At 39.5% G+C, this 24,357-nt stretch overlaps 1 long non-coding RNA gene across 1 annotated transcript; it reads left to right on the top strand.

Moving 5' to 3' along the window:
• The first annotated feature begins 4,467 nt into the window (after positions 1–4,467).
• Positions 4,468–18,724, top strand: LOC139827814 (uncharacterized). Its single transcript, XR_011738821.1, has 4 exons — positions 4,468–4,815; positions 6,929–6,990; positions 7,687–7,760; positions 18,350–18,724. It is a non-coding gene; the product is annotated as an uncharacterized lncRNA (long non-coding RNA).
• The last annotated feature ends 5,633 nt before the right edge of the window (positions 18,725–24,357 follow it).

Raw genomic sequence — 24,357 nt, 5'->3', positions numbered from 1 at the left:
GAATCTCACTAAAACCAGCTTCTAGTTCAGTTGTTCTTCAGCTCTAATGGAAGTTATTTCTCATTTACATGGGCAGAATTGAGATGACAATCAGACTCAAAATTGCCTTTTGAAAACATGTAGGGTTTCTCCCTAGGACATGATGTATACATAGCTGCTAAAAAAGTCATCCTGGCATGTTCCTGGGTACTGACCTAGGCTGGGTGTGGAAGCCATTCAGACTGAGCGGACTTCAGTATCTCTGCCCTGTCTTGCATTGTGCCACAGCTTCAAAGTACTGAGCAACAACAAACCTGAAAGTCTTGAGGGAGCTAGTGAAATTAAACAAAGACCACTAAAAATGGAGAAAAAAGTTTCTGGTGAGAAAATTGATTAGATTAACAACCTGGCCGTAGTTCTTAATTCTCTTTCTAGGCATGGAACAAAGAAAAGACGTAGACTTTTATTCCAAGCCAAATAAATTCTCTCCAAACTTTGCTGGTAACAGAAGGCAGGGAAGGGTAACTGATGAACCATTGTGCAGGTGTTTGCATAGATAAATCTTCACAGCTTTTCAGACTGTTCAACCCCGAAGATGCAGTGTTTTGGGTGAGGAAGAAGATAGCAGATCAGTGGGAGATAACCTTCTCAATTTCTCTTCCTGTCAGTGTAAGCCGGTTTCAGACCTAAGAGTAAATGGAAATTTACCCAGCTGCAGTTCTTGGATGGTACAGTACTTGGTGCAAGGACTAAGCCATTTTTTCTACTTTTTTTTTTTTTTTTTTGCTAGAAATAACGCATCCAAGTTTGTGACTGAACTGATACAGGAAGATAATCATGTGACATGAGTCCCAGTATATACCATTTAAATGTTCACATTCAAATATTTTGGTGTTCAGCAATTAGTGTTTGTGTTGATTAATTTTGTGGTTTGTGTCTATGTGTTCGAGATTTCTGGTAGAACTGCCAGGGACTCTGGTATCTAAAGATGCAAACAGGCAGCAAGAGCTTTCAGGTATCAAGTGCTACAGCTAAGGGATGTTTATGGCTTTCCTCTTCTGAAGGCCATGAAGGCTTTGAAGGAACAATTTGTATGGAGTCATCAAATAAAAAATAACAGAGTAAACAGCTGATTTACTTTCTGTGAATGTGTTAAAAAAAAGGAAAAAGAGTGCTGTATTTTTAGGATATTAGAGACATGGTTGATAAAGTCTCAGTGGTTTAAATTAGTCTGGTGCTGAATATGTACCAGCTAAGTAAGGAAAAATATACTATCTGTGCTGGAGAAGAAAATCAACTCTTTAAACTGTAGTGAATTTCTATGATGTAATCACAATACATACCTTCTAAATTGCTTTAATTCTTGACAGATAATGTTGTAAAAAAAATTAAGTGGGATTATAATGGGTTTTGGAGGCTGTGTACTTTGTGGGAAACTAGACTATTAGGATAAATTTTTCCACTGGGCTTAACCTGATACCCTGCAAGGCTCCCATCATTAGGCTGATGTGGGCCAGACTCTCTGAATGAGTTGCCATCTTGTTTCATCTGAAATGTGCCTTGTACCTCCCTCTGCTAAGGTATCCTATAGCTATTTATTTCCAGGCCTTTCTCTTCTTTAGACAAAAGCAGGCTTGTGAAGTTGAGACCAAGAGTGGAGGGAAAACTTCTGAACATTATGCCATTATGCCAGTTGTTAATGACATGTGGACAGCTTGAGACATTTTGTCATTTCTATGCTACTTTTAAGGTCACTACTTAACCAAGATAAGCCAATATATTAATTGAGTAGGTGTTCTGACACCCAGATGAACTCCCAGGATTCATAAATTATCAGAGAACAGGTCCAAATCTGTCTGAAAAAGTCATTGAGATTAATTGTGAAGATGAAACATAATATAATATTACATGGTACAAGCCAAAGCAAAATGAGATGCAAAGAATTAGGCAGGGATCTTACATAAGCAGTGAAACTGCCCACAGTACAAGTGAGAGGACCTGCTGAGAGAGCAGCAATATGCAAGTGTTCTCCTTCTTGCCCACAGTTTGCAATTTCTTACTAAAGTACATTACCACCACCACACCCCCTGACATTCATTGAAAAGAAAAAAAAGTTTGACCCAGCTTTGGGGGATCTTAATTTTTAGCCTTTTTCTGATTGCTTGTAAGTGATGTTTCTATGCGGATCTCTTAAAATGGCACATGGATTGCACACCTTACGCAGCTGATGAGATGTGCCCAATTTTGCCTACTTTCAGGCCAACTTTGACTCTTCATTCAGCAGTCCATTCCCTGGATAATTTTGAGGGTTTTTTTGCTGTATGGACAGCAGTGGATTGCATTTTGGTGCTCACAAGAAGTTCTCTTAAATCTGGAAGCAAGAGGTGAAGAGGCAAAAGTGTGGTAGTAGGCTCAACAATGATGTTTAGCTGTTGCAGGATTCATACAGGCAGAGAGCTCTGGCTGTATGGATCAGCTGAAGGCATAGATAACTTTTGGCCTTTATTACAGGCTGTTCCCCTCCTTGATCTTTCTGTTTCTGTCTCTCTGTTATTTTGTTCATTGCCAGCTAAGAATTCTCACTTGTCATACAATGTTGAATGCAGTTTGTCTGAACCAAGATCTGCATCTTGACTTGTTTTTATGAGGTATCTTGTACATAAAGTAATTAAGAAACTGACAACTCAGACAGTTAAGTCTTCATCCAACGGGATGAAGTTCAACAAGGCCAAGTGCCGGGTCCTGCACTTTGGCCACAACAACCCCCTGCAGCGCTACAGGCTGGGCACAGAGTGGCTGAAGAGCACTCAGGCAGAAAGGGACCTCAGGGTACTAATTGACAGGAAGCTCAACATGAGCCAACAGTGTGCCCAGGTGGCCAAGAAGGCCAATGATATCCTGTCCTGTTTCAAAAATAGCGCGGTCAGCAGGACAAGGGAAGTGATCCTTCCCCTGTACTCTGCATTGGTGAGGCCACACCTGGAGTATTGTGTTCAGTTCTGGGCCCCTCAGTTCAGGAAAGACATTGAAGTGCTGGAGCGGGTCCAGCGAAGAGCAACACAACTGGTGAAGGGACTTGAACATAAGACCTATGGGGAGAGGCTGAGGGAGCTGGGGTTGTTTAGCCTGGAGAAGAGGAGGCTTAGAGGTGACCTCATCACTGTCTGTAACTACCTGAAGGGAAGTTATAGCCAGGTGGTGATTGGTCTCTTCTCCCAGGAAGTTAGCAATAGGACAAGGCGACATGGGCTTAAACTCTGCCAGGGGAAATTTAGGCTGGATATTGGAAAGAAATTCTTTACAGAGAGAGTGATCAGGCATTGGAATGGCCTGCCCAGGGAGATGGTGGACTCACCGTCCCTGGAGGTTTTTAAACTGAGATTGGACATGGCACTTTGTGCCATGATCTAGTAAAGGGACTGAAGTTGGACCAGGGGTTGGACTTGATGATCTCTGAGGTCTTTTCCAACTCAGTTGATTCCGTGATTCTTGGCATAAAGACACAATGCAAATGTTAATAGCTCTTATTTCAAAAGCGACGGTTTCTTAAGCTGTAATAGAGAGTAGATACCATTTAGAGAGTAGATATGATTTAGGATGGTGCCAGTAGACTTAGACTTGGGAAGAATTCTGAAAGCAAGACATGAATTCAACTTAAAAGGCTCAATGTTATGTGTGATAAAGGACCTGGCTATGTGACATCTAAGTGTTGTACACCTTCCCCTTCAGGGTGAAAACTTCTGCCTCTGATCCTTGCACTTGGGTCACTGTGTAGATCATAAAGTCTTTTCCCAGGCGTATCATTGCAACTTGCAAATAAGTGCCTGTGGGATGGGAATTTACGGAGCACTGAAAACGAATTATTTTTTTCTAAGCTGCTAATGTAGCTGTCTGAGCATGGTGTATGGTTGGATTGGGACAGAGAATTTTTTCTTTAAGAGTCTCTAGTGTTCATCAAGGCCACATAGTCCTGTTGAAGAATAACCTACAACATGCAGTTTGGCTGCTTTTGTGGCAATTTTTGTGAAGAAGTAGGGGGAGCGCTAGTGGCTTACTTTTGACATATGACCTGGTTTAGCTACTGATGATGTTGTTAAGTTGGAAAAATACATGCAGAAATATTTATTCCTCACTGTCTATAAAAATATATAGTACAGTAGCTATATTTCTGCATGTTTTTTAAAATTCTCTGGAACACTTTCTCATCTGTAAGTATATAGGATTATGCATTAAGACAGAATTAATCCCTCATTGTGAAACTCACAGGCTCAGCATTTGTCACAGCTTTGCCCTTAGAGAGGGATTTAGACATTGTGGTCTCCATCAAAGAACGGCAGATTCTTGGCAGAACCTTCTTCCATTTGTTTCTGCAAGTGAAACAGTTAATAAATTGGTCATGCATCATTGCTGGATTAACAGTCACAGCCCCAAATGCTAATAAATGTTCTCACTCTTTCTGTTGGAGATTACCTTTAAATCCTATCAAAGGACAAGATGCCTTTTGCCTTGCCTGGCATTAGCACCCTAGTGACTTACAGCCAAAGTCAATAGTCAGTAAACTAATTCTGACATGGTGAAAGAACAGTGTGCCTTAACCAGATACACTGTTTCTTAAGATAGTTTTAGTTTCTCCTGTTAATTCCTCCACTTGCACACACACTGCTCCCCCACGCCCCCCATCCCCAACCTCAGCCAGTATGGCCACATAAACTGAAGCTGAACAGAACGAAGTTTGCCACAGTGCATCACTCAAGACTCTCTTGTGGGGTCACACAGGCTGGGGAACCTTTGCAAGGCTAAAGTCTGCAGAGCAACTGAAATGAAGAAAATGAGAAGGTAGGTACTTAACAAATTCTTTCTTTCTTGTTAATAGGGCAGATGAGCTTATTTACCTCTTGTCTGCAGCTGAATGCGGTCTGTAAAACTGCCTGCTCCTCTTGGTCTGAAAGCAGAGTAACAGCACTGGAGACAGGTCATAAATTGATGAGAGAATTCGTGGTTTGTGAGCTCTCCGATTTCAAAGGAGGGATGCTTTAAAGTTGGATGTTGGGCATATAAAATATTAGAGCACTTTCCTTGGGTTTGCAATGCTCACCAATGAAATAGCTTGGGTCAGCAAGGACTCCTTACTTTACCTTAACTACTCTGTTTTTATTTTCATGGCATTTGTTGGCTATTACTAGGGTTCATTTAAATATACACAGGAGCATTTTACATGCAGAAAACATACAAAAAGTGTAAGATTACACTTAAGTTATCATGCATTTCATTTTAAAGGAACATATTTTTTAAGAATAATTGAGTTAGAAACCTATGAGATATAAATTATGATTCAAAATATTTTAGTATATACTTATAGTTTGATTGTTTTATTGCATGGAGAATTCACATTAATGTATCTGTGAAATATTTTGTGCACAACCTTACAATTTTGTTTGCTAATCTGTTATTAGATATAAGGAATGGTCTGAGGAGTTTATATCTTCTTAGTACACAGGCAAAGGTAACAGGATATAAACTGAAAGGTATACAGAGCATTTAAACTTGATCTTGAACACGTAACCAGTGATGCATGATTGTGCAAGTAACTTCAAGTGCTTCCCAGTAAATATGCAACCATGGCATGTTTGCAGAGATGTACTTTCTGATATGATAGGCATGATTGTCTTTTGGACTGAACTATTAGATGAACAAATGGGCTAACCTTCAGATCAGGGCTCACTGTGTCTGGCTCTAAGGTGTCAGACTCTTTCAGAGCTATTATTTCCTTGAATCACAAAATGAAATCTTCAGTGAAATTTTAGTTTATAATGTTGATGGGCTTATTTTCTGTTTTCTAGAAACTGCAAACAAAAGTGTGTGTGAGTGTGGATGGGCCAAAGTGAGGGAGCAAAGGCCAGTGCAGCTGGACAAAAGAGGTTAAAGGTGTGGTCATAGAACTGAAAAGCAGAGAAAAAAATTATTTGCGTGAATGGAAAAACTATGTGTAGGAAGAGCAAAAATGTAAGAAAACAAAATCTGGAAGGCACCCAGACTGAAACCAAACTTCCATTTGTACCAAGTACGCCCTTGAATGAAGACCTAAATGGGTCAGCTTGCTACCATTTAGTCCTCCACCCTCACTTAAGACTTATTGCTCTGTGGATAGAGTCGCAGCTCACAGACCACTTCTATTTAAACACAAAAGAACAGGCTCTTCTAATTTAATTGAAAACTCTGGCCATGGGTTCATCATTACGAATGAAATATTTCAGTGGCTTTCAAACCATCTCTTCCCTCTTCTGATTTTCAAAATACATTTTCTTGGCTGCCTAAAACTATGCTTCTTGGTGTGTTCACTGACAAACTTGCTGCATAGCTGTGACTGTTGGTCTTGCAGCAGACCATGCACTTGGTCTCTGCCACTGTCATGCCAAGTGAAGAACATGGAACAGGACCCATAGGGCCCACATGATATTTCTGCAGTGCTGGGTTGTGTTCTTGCAGCCTCAAATCACTTGCTGTGTGATGTTTCATTAATTCATTTTGGGTTTCAGCTTCTATCTAAATGTGGTTAATCAAATTTTTCTTGCTGTGTAAAAAAAATCTGTGGAGGAAAAATGGTGCAAGGACAAATACAATTACATAGGAGCTACTTGGGAAATGGTGTAACTATTTTAGATGGAAAAAAAAGCTTGAAATTTCTTGACTTTTTAAAGAAAGGGGAAATTACAAAATTTTTTTGGTAGCATACCACTAGCTTACACTTGTCTTTTCTAAGAGGAAGAAATTAGATGTGCTGTGTAAATGTTTGCACCTCAGCTTTTAATAGGGCATGCAAACCTAGTGTGATGTAAGGAGATGCTGTTCAGAGAATAGTAAACTTCAAGCCATGTGGTCACCAGGAAAATCTGAATTCAGTTCCTGCTTTAACACAGATTTGATTTTTTTTTTCTTCTTTTTGGGCAAGGTGCTTTGTCAATAAGATCTCTCAAGACCTAGGCTACCTCTCTACACAGGGGCATCACAATGGTGAGTACTTAAGGGGCAGTGAGCTTCCTCAGTGTTTCTCTGATGGGCACCATGTGAGTACCCACAAGAGTCAGCTCTTCAGTCTGCAGAAGGCCCTTGCTGTGAGGAAGGTGGCCTCCTATCTGAATAGATGAGTAATATTTTAGCATTGTGGGTCAGTCCCCAGGTTAGTATGGAGTGAGTAACAGGAAATCAGATGTCCATAAAGAATCAAATGTGAAATGCTAAGCCATATTGCCAAGCTGGAGAAAGATGCAGTGCTTCCATCTTGTGACATACAGTGTATACTCCATTATGTTTCTTCATCCTCAGCACAGCCTCAGGACACTAGAATCCTGAGCCATGACTAGGTTTTAGAGGTGCTGCAGCAATACAAACATTACTGCTACCAGTAAGCAACTTGATTTTGTTTTAATAGCGGTCTTCTCTGCAAAACCACAAACCCAAGTTAATTACATAAGGCAGGGGAATGTGGAATTATTAAAATAATTAGACCAGGACAGCAGCCTTTGTCCAGAAAAACAACTTTAAGCACAGCTGTGCTGGAGAAAGTTCAGTGCAGCTCATTAGGGCCAAACATTAAGATTACAGCCAATTTTTGAGCTGTCTTTTTAAAACTGCCTTCCCTACTGACTACTGTTGTCTGAAGAGCTGCACTGCCTCTGCTTGATAGTCTTCTTTTCCTCTCCTGCCCAGCCAAGCTGAGACCAGGAGCTGCCACCTAATCCTGACTCTACCCTCTGTACCTCCCCTGGCTGGTGAAGCAAGAGGTAAATCTCCTTCTGTGCTCTTGAGAGAATTTCCCTTATAGTGTGTGCTTGTGTGCTAATTTGTTTTGGTAAAACGTAGGTAGAGGAAAGCATATGTATGTCTGTCTTTGGGGGTTAGTATTTACAGTTTATTTATGGCACCTTCTAATTCTTGAAGTTCTCTGGAACTAATGGTTATCTTATGTTCCAACAATATTTAAGCTAGCTCTGTCTGCAGAAGCTCATTTTTCAGTCTTTATCCTTCACTTATTATGACCCAACAGCTTTGCTCTGCCAACTAAGACACCCACTGGATTTTACACCTGCTGCTTCCTCACTTGTTTGGAAAGTAGTCTGGGTATGACTCTTATCACACTGCCACACACAGCCAATGACAGCTCATAGGGTTGCAGTTAGGCTTTTGAAGAAAATAAAATTTATAGTCACCCAAGTTACATCAATCAGAATGGAAATCTTTAACTGCAGTTTTTCTGAAGATCAGTACAGGATTAGTATTGGTGAAATGTTGTAATCCTGGATTTCTGAGATCTCCTAAGAGCAGATTGCATCCATAGTGGCAGCTTCTTGGTCTCAAATAGCTGTGAGACAGCAATTCTTGGGCTTTAATGTGAGTCATGTGTCACTACAGAAGGACAGTGATATCTCCTTTCTTGAATTGGATGCTAACTTCAAAGAAATGGGTGCTGCCTAGCTGTCCACAGCCTGTGACTCCAGAAATAATTTATTTGTTTGATGGTGATAGGAACAAAGGAAGGTGATAGAAGGCTGGTGAGGAAAAAGACCAAAAGATAAAAAGAGGGGATGGCTTGGACCACATGGAGATGAGGAAGGATGCCTGAGGGAGAGAAGTTAGTAATATAGATGTATTCCTTACGAAATGGGATGGATAGGATTAAAGAAACCCTAGGAAAGCAATAGTGAGGAAATGTAAAACCTGGTCATATTTAGTAAATATAAGCATAGAAGAGAGGGCCTGAGAGGAAAAAGAGAGATCAAAAAAGATAATATATGATGAAAAAGGTCTTGCTGAGCTGACAGAAGAATGACCCTAGAGGAGAAAAAGTACAAAACTATAAAGGACTGAGTATTATGACAAGCCTGAGGCAAAACACAAGCCCTGGCAACAAGGGAAATGAAGCTCTTTGGAAGGTTTTTCAACTAGAATACGAACTACACACATTTATAGTTAATTTTGAGTCTTATTCTATTGAGAGTTTGTTGATCAGGTATTATGGTAAAATACTTACATTTTGGTTTTGCTGTGTAGAAAAATTGCTGAGAAGTTTAAAGTACTGTAATTTTTTTAAATGGCCTTTTCTACAAAAGGTCTTAAAATGTCATTACCATCAGTGCATGGTATGGTGAATGACCCAGAGAGCCTGCCAACCAAAGACTTCAATTTTTAGCAGGTCTTTTTTCCTTGATATAGGTATGCCTGTCATGTGACACAGAGGAAAGATGCCCCAAATGGTGTAAGGCAGACTGAATGTTATTGTCATACTGAGGCTGAAGCAGCACAAGACTCAGTGTGGGCTGCATGTGTCTGAGTAGTGTTTTAAGAGCTGAAACCTATGCTATTGTCATTACTCTTTCATGTGTACATCAGTGGCAGTCAGGTGTAGGACTGTAGCACAGATGTGTCAGAATTGAGCTTAATAGATGTGAAAACAATGTCAACATATATAAAAATGCATTAATCAATGTTTTTAATATTCTATGTAATTGCTTCTGCTTTTCCACCTGTGAATGCAGCTTTGTCTCTCACTAATATGTGCCAAAAGAAAACATCCCATTTTGGCAGGGCTGACTGCTGAAGGACACCTGAGCTCCTGAAAACCTTCATGCAGTTTAAATAGAAAACAAAATCTAGGCAGTCTAATTTTTGCTGGCAGGAGCAAGAATACCATCAGATGAACATTTTATCGTCCAGGACAGTGAAGGTCATGAAAAGGACCTTTTTGGAAATGGTTTCCTCTGTTTCTAGCTGAAGAATGACATTTCTTGCAGAAGAGGAGTTACTTTATTCAGTTAAGTTTTCATTGAGACCAAAAGATTAACTTTTAGGTAGCTCACCTCTTAGCATAATTGATTCTAGAAATATCTGTTCAGAACGATTCTTGGAATATAACTTAATATTGTTTCAAGTAAAAGGGGCAAACCTCCAGTCTAGTCCTTCATGAATAAAGTAATTGATGTGTATTTGTTTTACCTTTTTAAAGTAACTTTTTCTTAGAATATCTTATCTCAGACTCTGTAATGCATCTGATTTATCCAAAGCAGCTTACATATGTGCTGGTAGAGAACTTCAGCTCTTATTCTGAGTTTTTTATCATCTCAGTATGTGTTAATTCTTATATCCCCACTCAAACCATTTATCCCTGTTCTTGAAAGCAGAAAACCATCACCCTGTTTCCTCGTATGTTGTTTATAAATTTTATTTCTGAAGCCCATAAGAAGAAAAGAAAACAAAAGGATCAGAGAGCAAATTGTAAGTTATTAGGTAGTTGAAAGAATATAGTTACAGAATGACAAAGAATGCAGGCAAAATAAAACACATCAGTTGAAACTGGTATATTTTATAGGCCTAAAATGTCCCTGAACAGTTAGAAAGAGAGGAGTACAATAAAAGCAACTTTTATCATTTCAGGTCTTTGGGAAAATTTATTCCTAGCTTTGAGGGTCATTGATATAAGTTCAACCAAGTTAGAGACAGTGTTATTGTTCCTATTTCTAACAAACCACATTTGATGAGATACTGGAGTACTGTCCTCATAATAATCCCCTTCTGTATTATTCTAATTGTGTTTCTACACCATAGTTCTTTAAGGCATTGTCATGCCAGCATATGCCTTTCTATTGCAAAGTTCTCCACATAACAAATTATTCTTGCTGCTTTTGTTGGACAAACAAGTAATATGGTATAGCTTGTTTCATTTACTGATATTTACACTTGTTCTGAAGGAGAAACATCTTTAAGAGTTATGGAGTTTGATGCTACCACTCACTTTGTGTGACTGTGGTTTTAGAGACATAGAACTATATATTAGGAAGTTTTCTTCAGATCTGGGTATTTAACTTGAAGTGTTAAACTTCAGGCTCTGCTAACACTTTAAGAAATGTTAAATTCTTGCTGTGATGACAGGGTTGTTCAGGGGAACACGGCTACTGCTAACACTCGGTCTTTCCAATAGCTTAACCCTGGATCAAGAACATTAAAGCACTCAAAGAAGCAGCTGTTTAGACAAAAAAAGTCTTATTTCTGTAGTGCCTCAGTTGCCTTCAGTAGTGTAGTGCAGCCAATTCTTATTAAACCCTTAAAAAACCTTTTAAAATGGGTGACTGAAAGTCTCTGAATAGGTTCTTTGTCTTGAGCCTGATAGCAGCAAATGTTCGTACTGTGAGATTCCTGCTACTAAAAGCAGCTTTAATGCACATTCTCACTGACAACTGTGATCAACAACCTTACCCAAAGCTTTGTTGTAGCCAGACACTCATCCTGCTATAAATGGCACAGGCATTGTAAGTCAGGGGACTACTCCCATGGGTTTTTTTTATTTTTATATAGGTCATCTGGCTGGACTGGGAGCACAGACCTACAGCTCTTGAGCTGGACTAACAGTAACAAGCTTCATTTCATGTTGACATAATTTAGGTTTTGTACACCTGACTGTACTGTTCTGTCATTTCTCTCTAGTTCTGATGAATCAAGTTTACTCTCAATGCTTTGGAGGTCTAGGGACCTTTAGTTGATTGAGCTAGACCAGCCGTGCCAGATATCTGATGCATTCTGTGTTCAAGTCCTGTCTGTGCTCTCCTTTTTGAGAGTACATTACCCATCATTGTGCTTAGCTCTTGGTGTCTATTTTGGTGTGGTTTTAGGGTGTCCATTGTTCCTCCGTGAGCTTGTTGTGTATTCCGTACTTATTGCTACAGGAAAAGATTGTAATATGAGGAGAGGCGGGTCACAAGCATCTTCCTTTGTGTATTTAAACTTATGCCGATACCTTCTGATAACATGTTCAGTAGCTCAAGAGTATCAGCTAAAGATGCTCAGCCCTGAGCTCCTAACAATTTTTCTTCATAAGCCTTGAGTAGTTTCAGTATCTGCAAGTCCTGTTTTTATGGAAGTGGAGTGCTGCAAAAAAGTTTGAATGGTTTCCATATAGCCAGTTCATAATAATTAAAGGTTCCTTTTAGATTAGGAACAAGAGCTTGAAATGTGTGTAGTTTCACTAGATGGGAAGCCAGCAGGAGCTCCACAATACTGACGTTAATGTGCTCTCATAGCTTGCCTGGAAGGCAAGCAGCAGGATTCTGGTCATTTGCAGTGGTCTAAGCTGGAGATACCTAAAGACATAGATTATGATTTCCCACCCATCTGAAAGGAATATGGGTGCAGCCTCCAGACTGCATATTAGCTGAAGATGGAAGAAAAGTCTATTTATCAGTATTTTTCTGTAGGGCATTAGCATGAATCTGCTGCTTTCTTTTTAGCCACTGTTGTGATGGAAAATAGTGGTTAAGGCTGATAAGACAGCAGAAAAGGGAACTCGTATAAATATAATAACAAATTATTTTAATACAACGTTCTTGAAGACTGTGGTGGCTCTGCTGTTTGCCAGTCTTTAATGGTGAAACACTCATGGAGGTGTTTGCACATCCCAAAGTATTTACCATGGAAATCCATTCTCTATTGTTTGCTATCAGATATTTTCCATGAAAGTTTCAGCCATCCACTCAGCAAAAAAGGCAATGGATGAAAAGCATACACACAACTCAAACAGTCAATAGCTGATATGTTCATGCACAACCAGCATCTGCAAAATGGGTTGCTAAACTGTTTGGCAAAAGCATACAGGGACAAGTTGCTTCTGTCTGCAACTTGATCATTTTCATACAGTTATCCAGCACTATAAAGGCTGGAGCATCAAAAGTAAAGCTCCTTATTACCTAAAGAAATCTACAGGGAAAAACATTACAGCTAGTTCAGTATGGTGACAACAAGGTACTTCATTTCAGTTTGATATTGAAATCAGTGTAGTGTTTCAACAATGTGATATGGCAAACTGATAAAAGCAAGATTCTTTGTTTTTCCTAACAAAGCAGTTTCTGGCAAATTAAAGGCCAAATCTTGGAAAGACACATGTCGTGTGAAGGAGGGGGTATAAGATGAAATCTCAAATATAGACCGCTTTAGAGCTCTTCAGACATCTGAAGTCATAGGACTGAAGTAATGAACCTCTACAGTGAGGTGATCCTCACCCTAATTATAAAGAGTCTGATTCATAGGGACACGTAGGCATCCCTTTCTGGCTTTAAGCCCTAGTGCCTATGCCTATATTGATTACTGAATAGAAAACAACTTTCTGTGATATTGCGGCTTTTGTAATTCCTTCAGGTATTTTACAGAGACTGTGGAGGTGATACAGAAATATGGTATAATAAATACACAGATCTTGAGAGCTATAGTGTTTTTACCATACTGCATATTCAGCACAGTGTAAGCACAGTATAAAAATCTACATATCTCAGACAGGGCTGTTCTGTTTCTTTGGCTGTTTCGTTGCTTGGCTAAGTTAATCGTACACAAGCACAGCAATGATGTTTCCTAGCTGCTTTCTTTCAAGCTGGACAAAAACGCTTGATAAAGGACAAGAAGTCTGATTTGCAGAAGATCAGTCAAAGCAAATCTCATTTTAATTGGAAAATGTGAAGGCATTTCTTCCTATTCAGTCATCTTGCCTGCTGTCGAGGGTTTAGATTGCGGAGTGACAACAAAAACCCTGGCAGATGTATTGTTAACCTCCTGTCCCCCTCACTTCCCCGTTTTGTCCCTCCCTCTCCCCCCTTCCCACTGAGGACAGGCGACTGAGAGGGAAAGAAGGACAGAGAGAAGAGAGTTGGAAAAAATTAAAGATGTTTTACTAACGCTACTAACAAGAATAGAGAAAATAATACAAAATATACAAAACCAATCTTGAAAGTCTCAGCAACTGCAGAGCCAGCACCCAAAGTCCTGGATTAGACTCTGCAGCCAACCGGAGCTGGATTCAGTCTCTCACTAGGCCTCAGTTTGCAGGGACGACCAGCAAGGTCCTCTCCTAATGTCGACCATACGCAGAAGGGAAAAGGAAAAAAGGGAAAGGGATGAGATCCTTGTGGTCTCCCACTTTTATATGAAATGTTCATGTGAATGGAATGTTATACATACTTGGTCAGTTTCTTGGTCACTTGTTTCTCGTTGCCCCTCTTGTGAGATGTCCATCCATGCTTATCAATAAGTTTGCATTCCATTGCTAGGTTTACCAAAACATGTGTTGGGTTCTCCAGGAAAATGCAGCTAATATGAAGGCTTTAGCTGACAGGCAAAATTCACTAGAAGAGAAACTTGGTTTTTAACAAAACCAGGACACCTGCCAAATTTGTGAATTCTTTCTCCAGCCATTTAAACACTTCTCTTTCACATTCTTTTATGTGTGCATTTAGAAATGGAAAAATTTCTTTATTTTTCATACTGCAAATTACTGAACTGCTTTTGCTTAGATTCAATGTTCTTCTTTAAAAAGACTAGCTGGAAATCACCAGCTTGAAATGTGAATTTCAAAGCTCTTCATAACTGATACTGTAGTATTATCAGGAGATAAGGAGGGATGAAAGGAACTTTCAATAGAATGTATATTAATTTTGCTTCTTAGTTAATGAAATTGTTACCTTTTTAGTGTTAGTTACCTACAAGGAGAGCTCTTTCCATAAGGACTCTTTGGTGGCTTTTTGGATGTCCAGCCTGTTGTTGCAGGGCCATATTCTTTTAGTAGCTTCCAGTGATTCATCTTCATTTACTGGCAGCTACCTTACCCTCACTGGTGTTTTCTTATTCAGTTAATTCAACAATTCAATTGTGCTAGTGTGACTGACTTCAAACCTAGATCTGTGAAATGGTCCATTTAAAAGTGAAAATCTGTTCACATTTCAGTAGGGTGAATATATTTTGCAAGTATGTTTTGGAGTGCAGTCACACAAGTAGTTGGATTGTGCAGGGTATTAACTTCTGCCAAGGGCATGTGGTTGTGATGAGCAGAGCTAGGAATCTGCGACAGTGGATATTCTGTTGAAGGAACCAACAGCCTGAAAATACAGATTCTCTTTAGAATTAAAAGGACAGTATTCTTGCCATTTCTGCAGACTTCTCTGAGTATTTTCTGATGTTACAAGGAAGGAGCTAGTACCTGTCCTATGTACTTCTAAGTTCCAGTTTTGCCAGAAGTCTGTTTTACATGCACATGTCATGGAGTTGAACAGGTTGAACCTAAACATGGAATAAAGGTTACATAAATTGATGGGTTTTAATCTTCTAGTGTTTGAACCAAAGACCTTTCAAAGGTAGTAGAAAGCCACAACTGACTTCAGCCCTAAACAGGTAACTCCTGTTCAGCGACAGAGTTATTGAAAGACTCTAATGAAGTGGATAGAAATGCTTTTGCAAAGGATCTAAATCATCATATGGCTCAGCCTGGTTCCTTATCCTAGGTCCCTCAGCAGCATGACTGCTTTCATCTCTTTGCCTAGCTTTGCAATAGCCTGAAGCATCAGAAAATCCCTCAACCTTATGCCTTTTGTTGTACATAAGCACATACTTCGACAGACTGCCTGGAATAGACCTACTTCAGCAAACATTGAAGTCTATCTAAATAGGAATGTTTTGTGGTTCTTTTGTAGCTGTTCTTGTTTGTGTGGGAGGATGATATGTTTTCTTAATTGAAGATGTTTCTGCAATTTTAGAGACTTTCTACTGGTACATTTGGTGTTTGAAAGCAGCTGGATTCTTTTATCTCTAAACTTGCCACATGGAATTTATTCCCCAAACCCTTCGGCATTTTCCAGAATATGCTGGCAAACCTGACTTTTAAAAATAACTCTGTAGCTTTTTTGCTTGTGTTGTCATCTTGTTTTCCAGGTATTTGGTATAGAATAAAAGCTTAAAGCCATATGCATAAAGCAGGCCCATTTCAAAAAGAAGCCTGAGTTTTTGAAGAAAAAGGGAAAGAGAAAAGCATATCAGAACATAGACCTGCCAAGCATTTAGGATCAAGGACAGATCATCAGTTCCATGCTGTGGCATGCAGAGAAATTTCAGAATTCACTTGTAGCTGGTAATTGAGCACGTGAAAATATTTTCTGTGAAAATGAAAAATAATGAAATATTGCACTACCCATGCAGTGAACACTGCCATTTTGTGGATTAGTTTTCTAGGCAAGTGGTTTTTATGTTGTTTGGATTGGTCTTTTCAGTTGGGGTCTAATTCAGAGTTCCCAGTGAAACAGGAAGGAATCCACATTATGAACACTTGGAATGTTGCCACAAATATTTCTGTTGAGTACTGAAAATGGAAAGTCCAAAATTGTTAGATAAGACTTCCCTATTCAAACATGATACAGAGTACATACATAAACACAGCTCATGGACTCCATAATACATAACCTTTCAAACCTTTGTTTTTCCATTTGTGTTATACTGATAATCTTACGAAAGAATGGTGATGATAAGCAAGCTAATAATGTCCCCTGAAGAGAGGCATACATTGGACTTGTGGTTGGTGACCATTTTTTCAGAGGGAGAAGTATCTCTTGTTGTTGCCAGGCAAGGGACAGGAACATACAATACCAGGGGATCTTAAAAATCTTTCTGATGCAGTTTAGGAATATACGTGTATGTAACAGGTTCTTGCTCAGTGCTGCCTGGCCCAGGTGGAGGACTATGGCATGAATCATTGAAGAGGTCTGGGTGATAGCAGAGGTCCTGCATTCTCCCCGTAGTTCTTTTGCATGCTGGGATATCTCAAGATGATGCTAATCAGTGGGAATGACATTTCCTCCATAGTGACATGGTGCTGCCAGCTTCCTAGCCAGACAGAACAGCTTGCATTTTCTTTATTCTGTATACTTGTGGTGTGGTACTGGCACCTTGAAAATTAGTCCAATACCCATGTCTTAATGATCATCCACACCCATCAGAGTAGAATGTTTCATTTATTGCCAGTTAGCCTAAAATCCCCCAAAAGATAAAAGTGGAGGGATAATTTATGTACATAAGCCAATATAAACAGCAAAGTTAGTAGGTGCAGAGGCAAGCCAAAAGAAATAAAAGCAAATCTTTGTATCTACCTGTATTTTAGCTCATCTTCAGCTAGCAAGCAGTGAGAATTCCTTGGTGCCTTGTGGCTGGGATCCAGTTGTTGGACAAAACCCACTGCTTTGGATTTAAATGTCACTGAAAAAAACCTTCTGTTTAGGGGTTATTTGTATGTGAGAACTGGCCAAGCTTTTCTTGGAGTTCTGTTCAGATTCACACATTCTCTCTGTTTCTCTTCATGTTTATCTGTAATTTATCACTTAAAGGTCATTTTGAATATTCTCATGCAGGACAAGTGACAGTTCACCTTACTGTAGAAATGCTGATGTGTTTCAGATGTTAGCTGGGCAGAGTCATCTCCTTTCCCAATGGCACACAGACTGGTTGCTTCACTGGACTACAAACAAATAATTAGCTCATTGCGAGAGAAATGTTTTTTCAACTGACTGATGATGCTCAAACCTCAGTACATAGCTCTTCACAAAGGTTTACAAATCCTTATCAACCAATACTTATATGGGATACAAGCATGTAAAAGAGATCAGCAGATTAGTATATCACTAATTCTTGAGGCTCATCATGCCAGTAGCCAATGTCTTTGAGACACTAGTTTGAGATAAGGGTTGCCAGACCTTAAGAGATACCATGAGAAGTTGCTTTCTGAACCAGCAGACAAAAAGGGATGGAGAGGATTTACTGTTGCAATTAACTTTTTAGGTGCTGTGTTCAACTACAGAAACATTGTTATTAGTGACAGAAAAATTGTTTTTCTTGCTCTATTGAAATTTACCCAGGATAAAAGTAGATTCTGTGTAATTTAATGGAGTGGGGGAGCCAGAAATTGCTTTCATCACTGCTGAGTAGTAGTTAATGTACAAGATTTTTTTGATATAGTGTTATTTTGTCAAATTATTCCGCAGTAATGTATTCGCGCCATCCAGCAGGTATAAAATATAAGTTTGTGCACTGGTTTTCCAGTGTGAAGGAGTTAACTACTGTGGTACTGTGATGTATAATGGTCTATTACAGACAGGATTTAGATCAGAGGTCAAAATGAAATGTGATGGTGAAGACCCTTGACCACTACTTTGTAATAGCTCCTCTTAATAATGTTACAGCTAAGAACAAAAATATTTGAATTAGAAGCTCTACTCTGTTCTTTGTTACCATATGTAATTTCAGCTACACCAAAGGGACTGAGTGTTAGTGAAACTATGCTAATGAGAGAAGAAAATGAGAAATAACACCTAGCTTGACTTTAGCCTACATATATATATGTACTATTTTCCAGTTTGTTTGCATGTGTACATAGATAAATTGGTTGAGAGCTGCTTAAAAACTGTGTACAGCACAGCATAATTGATAGGGAAAAGAGTCTTATACTTTACCTGTTAGTGTTTATTGTAACTATTTTGTTTGCAATGGAAAAAACTTTACTTTCTCTTTTACTCTTTTTCAGACTACAGACCCACTTCTTAAATATTGTGGATGAAATCCCAACTCCACTGAGGCCTGTAGCAAACACCCTATTGACTTAACTGAAACCAAGATTTTTGCCCTGAATTTATAAAGTGGTAAAGCACTACCAAACCACACATGCCATAATGCACACCCAACATACCAGTGGTTTGTTTTCAGGGATTGGCAAAAATGCTGTAGCAAGATCATGGGATACTAAACTAGTGTTTCTGTTGTCAGATATTCAGCAGAAACTTTGTCGATATGCAGAGGACCGTTATTAAACACTCCATTCCCAAACCTGTTCTTCATGTCAAATATACAGTGTACATTTTTATATGTCACTTTGAGTTTTAAATATATTTTCCTATTTGCAGTGCTTTGGAATTTGTTTTTTATGGCATGAGATGGATCTGCAATTATCTAGAATTGTCAGTATTGTGTTTCAGCATGGTTTCAAAATATCACAGTTTTGTGTATGAGCACAGTGTGGGGTAACCAACCTCTGAATATCTCTGTTATGAGCTTCTCCAATGTGTTTCTGGCTTGTTTCAGAAGAACTTTGTCTTTGTCATAGAAGTGGAAGAGTCCTTGGTATTAAGACTTCCAGCAAGGACAGTTAACTGTAATGCTGTATGACACCTTATCCATAAAAACTGAAATAATTTTGTATAGATCAGTTACCTTTCAGGAAGTGGTACTGTTCATCACTTCTGAATTAATCTAGATATGAACTACTCATGGAAAATCAAAGAGTCTCTAATGTCAACTCCATTCCATACTGGTTTACCCACGAGCTGAGCACTATTGTAGTCATACAGACTGGAAGTGCCAGAGCAGACATAGAGCTGTAGGAGTGGAGCTGCTTCCAGATAGTTTACTGTGACATATGAAATAGATGTAAAAGCACTGTGGCTGCCACATTTAACAGAATCACAGAATGTTAGGGATTGGAAGGGACCTTGAAAGGTCATCTAGTTGAATCCCCCTGCTGGAGCAGGAACTCCTAGATGAGGTTACATAGGAATGCATCCAGGTGGGTTTTGAATGTCTCCAGAGAAGGAGACTCCACAGCCTCCCTGGGGAGCCTGTTCCAGTGCTCTGTCACCCTCACTGAGAAGAAGTTTCTTCTCAAATTTGAGTGGAACCTCTTGTGTTCCAGTTTGTACCCATTGCCCCTTATCATTGATTGTCACTGAGAAGAGCCTGGCTCCATCCTCGTGACATTCACCCTTTACATATTTATAAACATTGATGAGGTCATCCCTCAGTCTCCTCCAATCTCAAGAGGCCCAGCTCCTTCAGCCTTTTCTCAGATGGGAGATGCTCCACTCTCTTAATCATCTTTGTTGCCCTGCACTGAACTCTTTCTTTTTGAAAGCATGTTTTATTCTGAAATTTGCCTTATTTAACAATGAGAATAGATTCTAGGCTGAACAGACACGGAACATAAAGTTTCGGATCCAGCAAAATCTTTCTGTCGAGTGTGAATAAAACATTATTTCAACTGCACTATTAAGAAAATCAGTCCTCAGCATGGCACTCTTCTCAGACATTCTGACAATGCAGAAGATTGTCCCGGAGCCTGCGAGGGGCCGGGGCTGGAGGCAGCAGAGTCCCCAAAACTGCTCCAGGCTGCTGCCAATCATTAATGACTTTGCTGCTGCGAGAGCAGGCAGTTTCCTGTCCTTCTGCAACTGAGGGGCCCAGAACTGGACACAATATTCCAGATGGGGTCTCACCAGGGCGGAATAGAGGGGAAGGAGAACCTCTCTCGACCTACTAACCACCCCGCTTCTAATACACCCCAGGATGCCACTGGCCTTGGCCACAAGGGCCCAGTGCTGGCTCATGGTCATCCTGCTGTCCACCAGGACCCCCAGGTCCCTTTCCCCTATACTGCTCTCTAATAGGTCATTCCCCAACCTATACTGGAACCTGGGGTTGTTCCTGCCCAGATGCAAGACTCTACACTTGCCCTTGTTCTATTTCATTAAATTTTTCCCCGCCCAACTCTCCAGCCTGTCCAGGTCTCGCTGGATGGCAGCACAGCCTTCTGGCCTGTCAGCCACTCCTCCCAGCTTGGTGTCATCAGCAAACTTGCTGACACTGCACTCTAGTTGATGAATATATTGAATAATATTGACCCCAGTACTGACCCCTGAGGCACTCCACTAGATACAGGCCTCCAACTGGACTCTGCCCCATTGACCACAACTCTCTGGCTTCTTTCCTTCAGCCAGTTCACAGTCCACCTCACTACCTGATCATCCAGTCCACACTTCCTTAATTTAGTGGCGAGGATGCTGTGGGAGACTATTTATATATATATATGCATATATATATATATATATATATATATATTTTTTTTTTTTTTTAGTTGGATATACTGTGACTGTGTGAAATTATGGGCTGCTTTGTGAGTATGTTCAAACCAAATTATTTTTTATAAAGGACTCGGCTCACAGACTACACTGTTCACCTTGTGTGTCCATATTTCTTTTGAGGTCCCTTCCAATCCCAAACATACTGTGATACTGTGATATTTAACTGGACTTTCATGTTTCATTCACTGAATTAAATATTACTTACTGCAGTGACAATACGGAAAGGAGTCTCTCCAAAGGTGTAGTTCTCCTTACAGTCAAAAGATGGTAGTACAATTTCTATTCCAAGCAGTCCAGCAACACAGAGCAATAGCTATACATCCATTGTTTACATTTATAGGAAGGGATACTGCAACAAAGGAAGCATGGAAATCTGTAGATGAGATCACAACAACCAGTTGTTTGTCAGCAGTGGTGATGACTGTGATATTCTCTGATAGTAATTCTGAATGTGGCCATAATGGCCAGGTTTAATTTATTCTAGTACAGCTATTGAGCCAGCTGGTGTCAGGATGGACATGTGTAGGGAAGGACTAATGAAAGGCTCAGGGTGTTGAGAGAGCATGAAATGAAAACATCTTTCTCGTGATCTATGATGTTTTCAGTAGAGTCTCTAAAACCAACAGTTGATGTAATTAAATCAGCGAGTTTATTTAGGCCTAACTATTGATTAGTGTAATGTTAATCTTGAAGTATTTTATAGTGAGATGTGAATAGTTCATAGCAAGAAAATGGTTCTTCTGTGGAAAAGAGTACTAGAGTTTCTTTAATTTAAAAAGGAGAGAAGTCACCATGCATTAACTAGCCAAGAAGAGATTTAAGACAGGCTGTTCCCTGAGAAGTGTGAGCTCTTCCCATCACGTTTTATTTTCTAGGAATACAAACCAAATAAGATGCTGATGTTAAAGAAAAGGAACTATTTATCTGCTTTTTTCACTAGTCAGCAATGGGATTTCAATCTCATTTTGCCTGTAATGAATCCTGTTAGAACAGTTGCTTGCTTCGGCATACTGCTGATTGCAGCAGAACTTGGAAAATTTATATTACACAAGGGATACATGATGTTCTTCAGCACAGTAGAATCATTTAGGTTCTTATATTACTAGCACAGAAACATATGCGCATATAATAATACTACATCTAAGGTGAGAAAGCAGGAATATGGCTGCACGCAGTGTTTGCAAAGGTTGTGACAGAACATTTGTGTCCATGAGTAATATAGTGAATACGTCTGTACACACTGAGATGCTACTGTGAATCTGCTTAGAAGTAGGGTAATAACTTGAGATTCTATAACACAAGTGTTCCACTTTTGGTTGTATAATATCTACTTCAAGAATTCCAGTTCTACGCTGCAGTGCCTGTAAAAATTGTGCTTAGTCCTAACAGGTTAAGCCTAGGCACCAGAATTAGGAACCCTATGGAGTCAATGAAGAGTCTTCAGACTCAGCATAGAAGCAGCCAAAAGAAAACAGTGATCACAGGACTTTGTCCTCATTTTCTTGCTTTCAATAACCAAGGTGCTCTTGAAAGTCACATGGTATCATATTTTCCTACCAAGAGTTCCCTTATGGATGTCATCTATTGCAGCAGGACTGTATTCAGAGAAGGCAAACCAAGGAGCGGTATTTTTCAGTTCTTTAACTTCAGACTGAAAGGTACAATGAGATGTATTGCCAAAAAAAGCTGTGCGAGTCAATGCAGAAGCCTGTTTCTAGGGTGAATGTGAGTGCATTATACTGCAAAACCAAGGGTTTGTTTTCTGTTTCCTAATTTCAGGCTCAGCCTGGGAGCAGAAGGAATTTTGCAACTCCTAGAGTCAAAATACTAGTTCCTGCCACTGGGATTGTCTGAGCTCTGTCTAAATAAATCTCTGTGTTATCTAGGGAAAATGATGGTAGGAGCAGACTCACACCTTTGATTCCTTCCCACCAAATCAGAGCCCTCTCGCTTCTAGATATCAAGGAACTACCTGTGCATGGAAAAGGACTTCAGCAGAATCTGGAAGAGAGAAAAGATAATGCTAACATACATCATTGCAGCTCTTTCCTCTCTTCTCATTTTAATTCATACCAATTTCTGCACCGTTTTAGTTCTTTCTGGGAATTCACTTTTTTCTGCATGCCATAGTGTGTGGTTCCTAAATTACTAGTAATCCACTCAAACAGCTGATTTGGACTGAACGCTGGAAAAGATTGCTAACAAGTGTTTTGAATAAATACTTTCATAATTTCCATTCCACTTGGAACCCCTACATATCAGAAAGTTACTCAATTCATTCAAAACTGGAGGTAAAACCCTAAAGAATTCTAACTAGCTGAATGTGTTAATCGCATTGGAATATAATTCTACTGGTGGATAATTTTGGTTTGTGTGTTTTAACTTATTTTCTTATATTTAACAAACATAAAGACGTTCCAAGTAAGTAGTGCTGTTTGTGGAAAGTTCCCTCTGGATGTCCCTGGAGTTTGGAAACATCTATTTCAGTTCAGAATTTCTAGGGCATAAATGGTGTCATTGTGCTGACTTGATGAAGCAGGAAAGCTAAGGGCAATTATTTCTTCTTGTTTTTTGAGCTCCCTGGGCTAAAAGAGCTAAATGGAGAAGTTGTGAGTGCTGGTTATGGTGATGGTGTTGAGGTACTAAAATGCAGGAGGAATAGGGAAGGTGGACAAGGCAAGGACCAAATTGTGACAGCAGCTGCTCATTTGTTTTCCAGATAAAACTATGTTTGACTTCCCTTTTACAGGTACATCTTCTCATACGTACATCTCTATTCCACCTGCTGTCCTGTAATAACTGTAAGCAAACCAATTTTATTTAATAAAGGCAGGGTAGACCCCTGCAAACAGGAGGCTGCATGTACTGTGTCTAAGAGGCTTTTGCTAGATATAACACCATTAAAACATGTCCAGATGTGGTTGAAATCACTAAGGACTGATAAAGGCAGAATCTGCAGCATTGAAAAAAGGTCTTCCATGTGAATCTAAATCCACAAGACAGCTAAGAAGCTGTGCTATGCCTCTTGGATGCAGTGCATTCTGGGTATGAAACAAACTCAGCACTTTTTTTTCCCTCTTCCATACTTCTTATGTCAATAAATAAAATCCAGACTGTAGCAGAGAAATACAAAAACTTGGATAATTTTCTGCCTGAATTAGAAACCCCCTGTTCTATGGAAGCTTGCAGAATTGTTTACCACTTTTCAATTATAATGTTAATGGTTATGTATCCAAATTTCCCGACTTTCTGGATAAAGTAGTCAGGCACATATGAGGCTTTCACCTCTCACTTCTATACTGCTAGAACTCTAAAATTTCAGATGGTCAATGACAAATGTTACTCTTCTGTTTGTCACTCTCGTAATGCATTCTTCTGTGCTGTAGCTATACAGACCTGGTGCAGCTTCCTTCTACTCTATCCATTCTGCACCTGCAGATCAGATCAAGATTGATGGCTAACATTCTTGTTTTGATGTTGTGGGACTTTTTTTTTTTTTTATTTCAGTGTAAAAGCTTTGGATTTCATATGCATTTTATTTGGATAAAATGGGTACGAAAGAATCAAGTAACACAACGTTAAGTGGTGACTTTTCAGGTAGGATCAGTTTATTTGGTCTGGT

The sequence above is a fragment of the Patagioenas fasciata genome, chromosome 4, assembly GCF_037038585.1.
Source record: "Patagioenas fasciata isolate bPatFas1 chromosome 4, bPatFas1.hap1, whole genome shotgun sequence".
NCBI classification, from domain to species: domain Eukaryota; kingdom Metazoa; phylum Chordata; class Aves; order Columbiformes; family Columbidae; genus Patagioenas; species Patagioenas fasciata.
The sequence above is the reverse complement of the archived record's forward strand: the minus strand, read 5'-3'. Positions and strand labels throughout refer to the sequence as shown.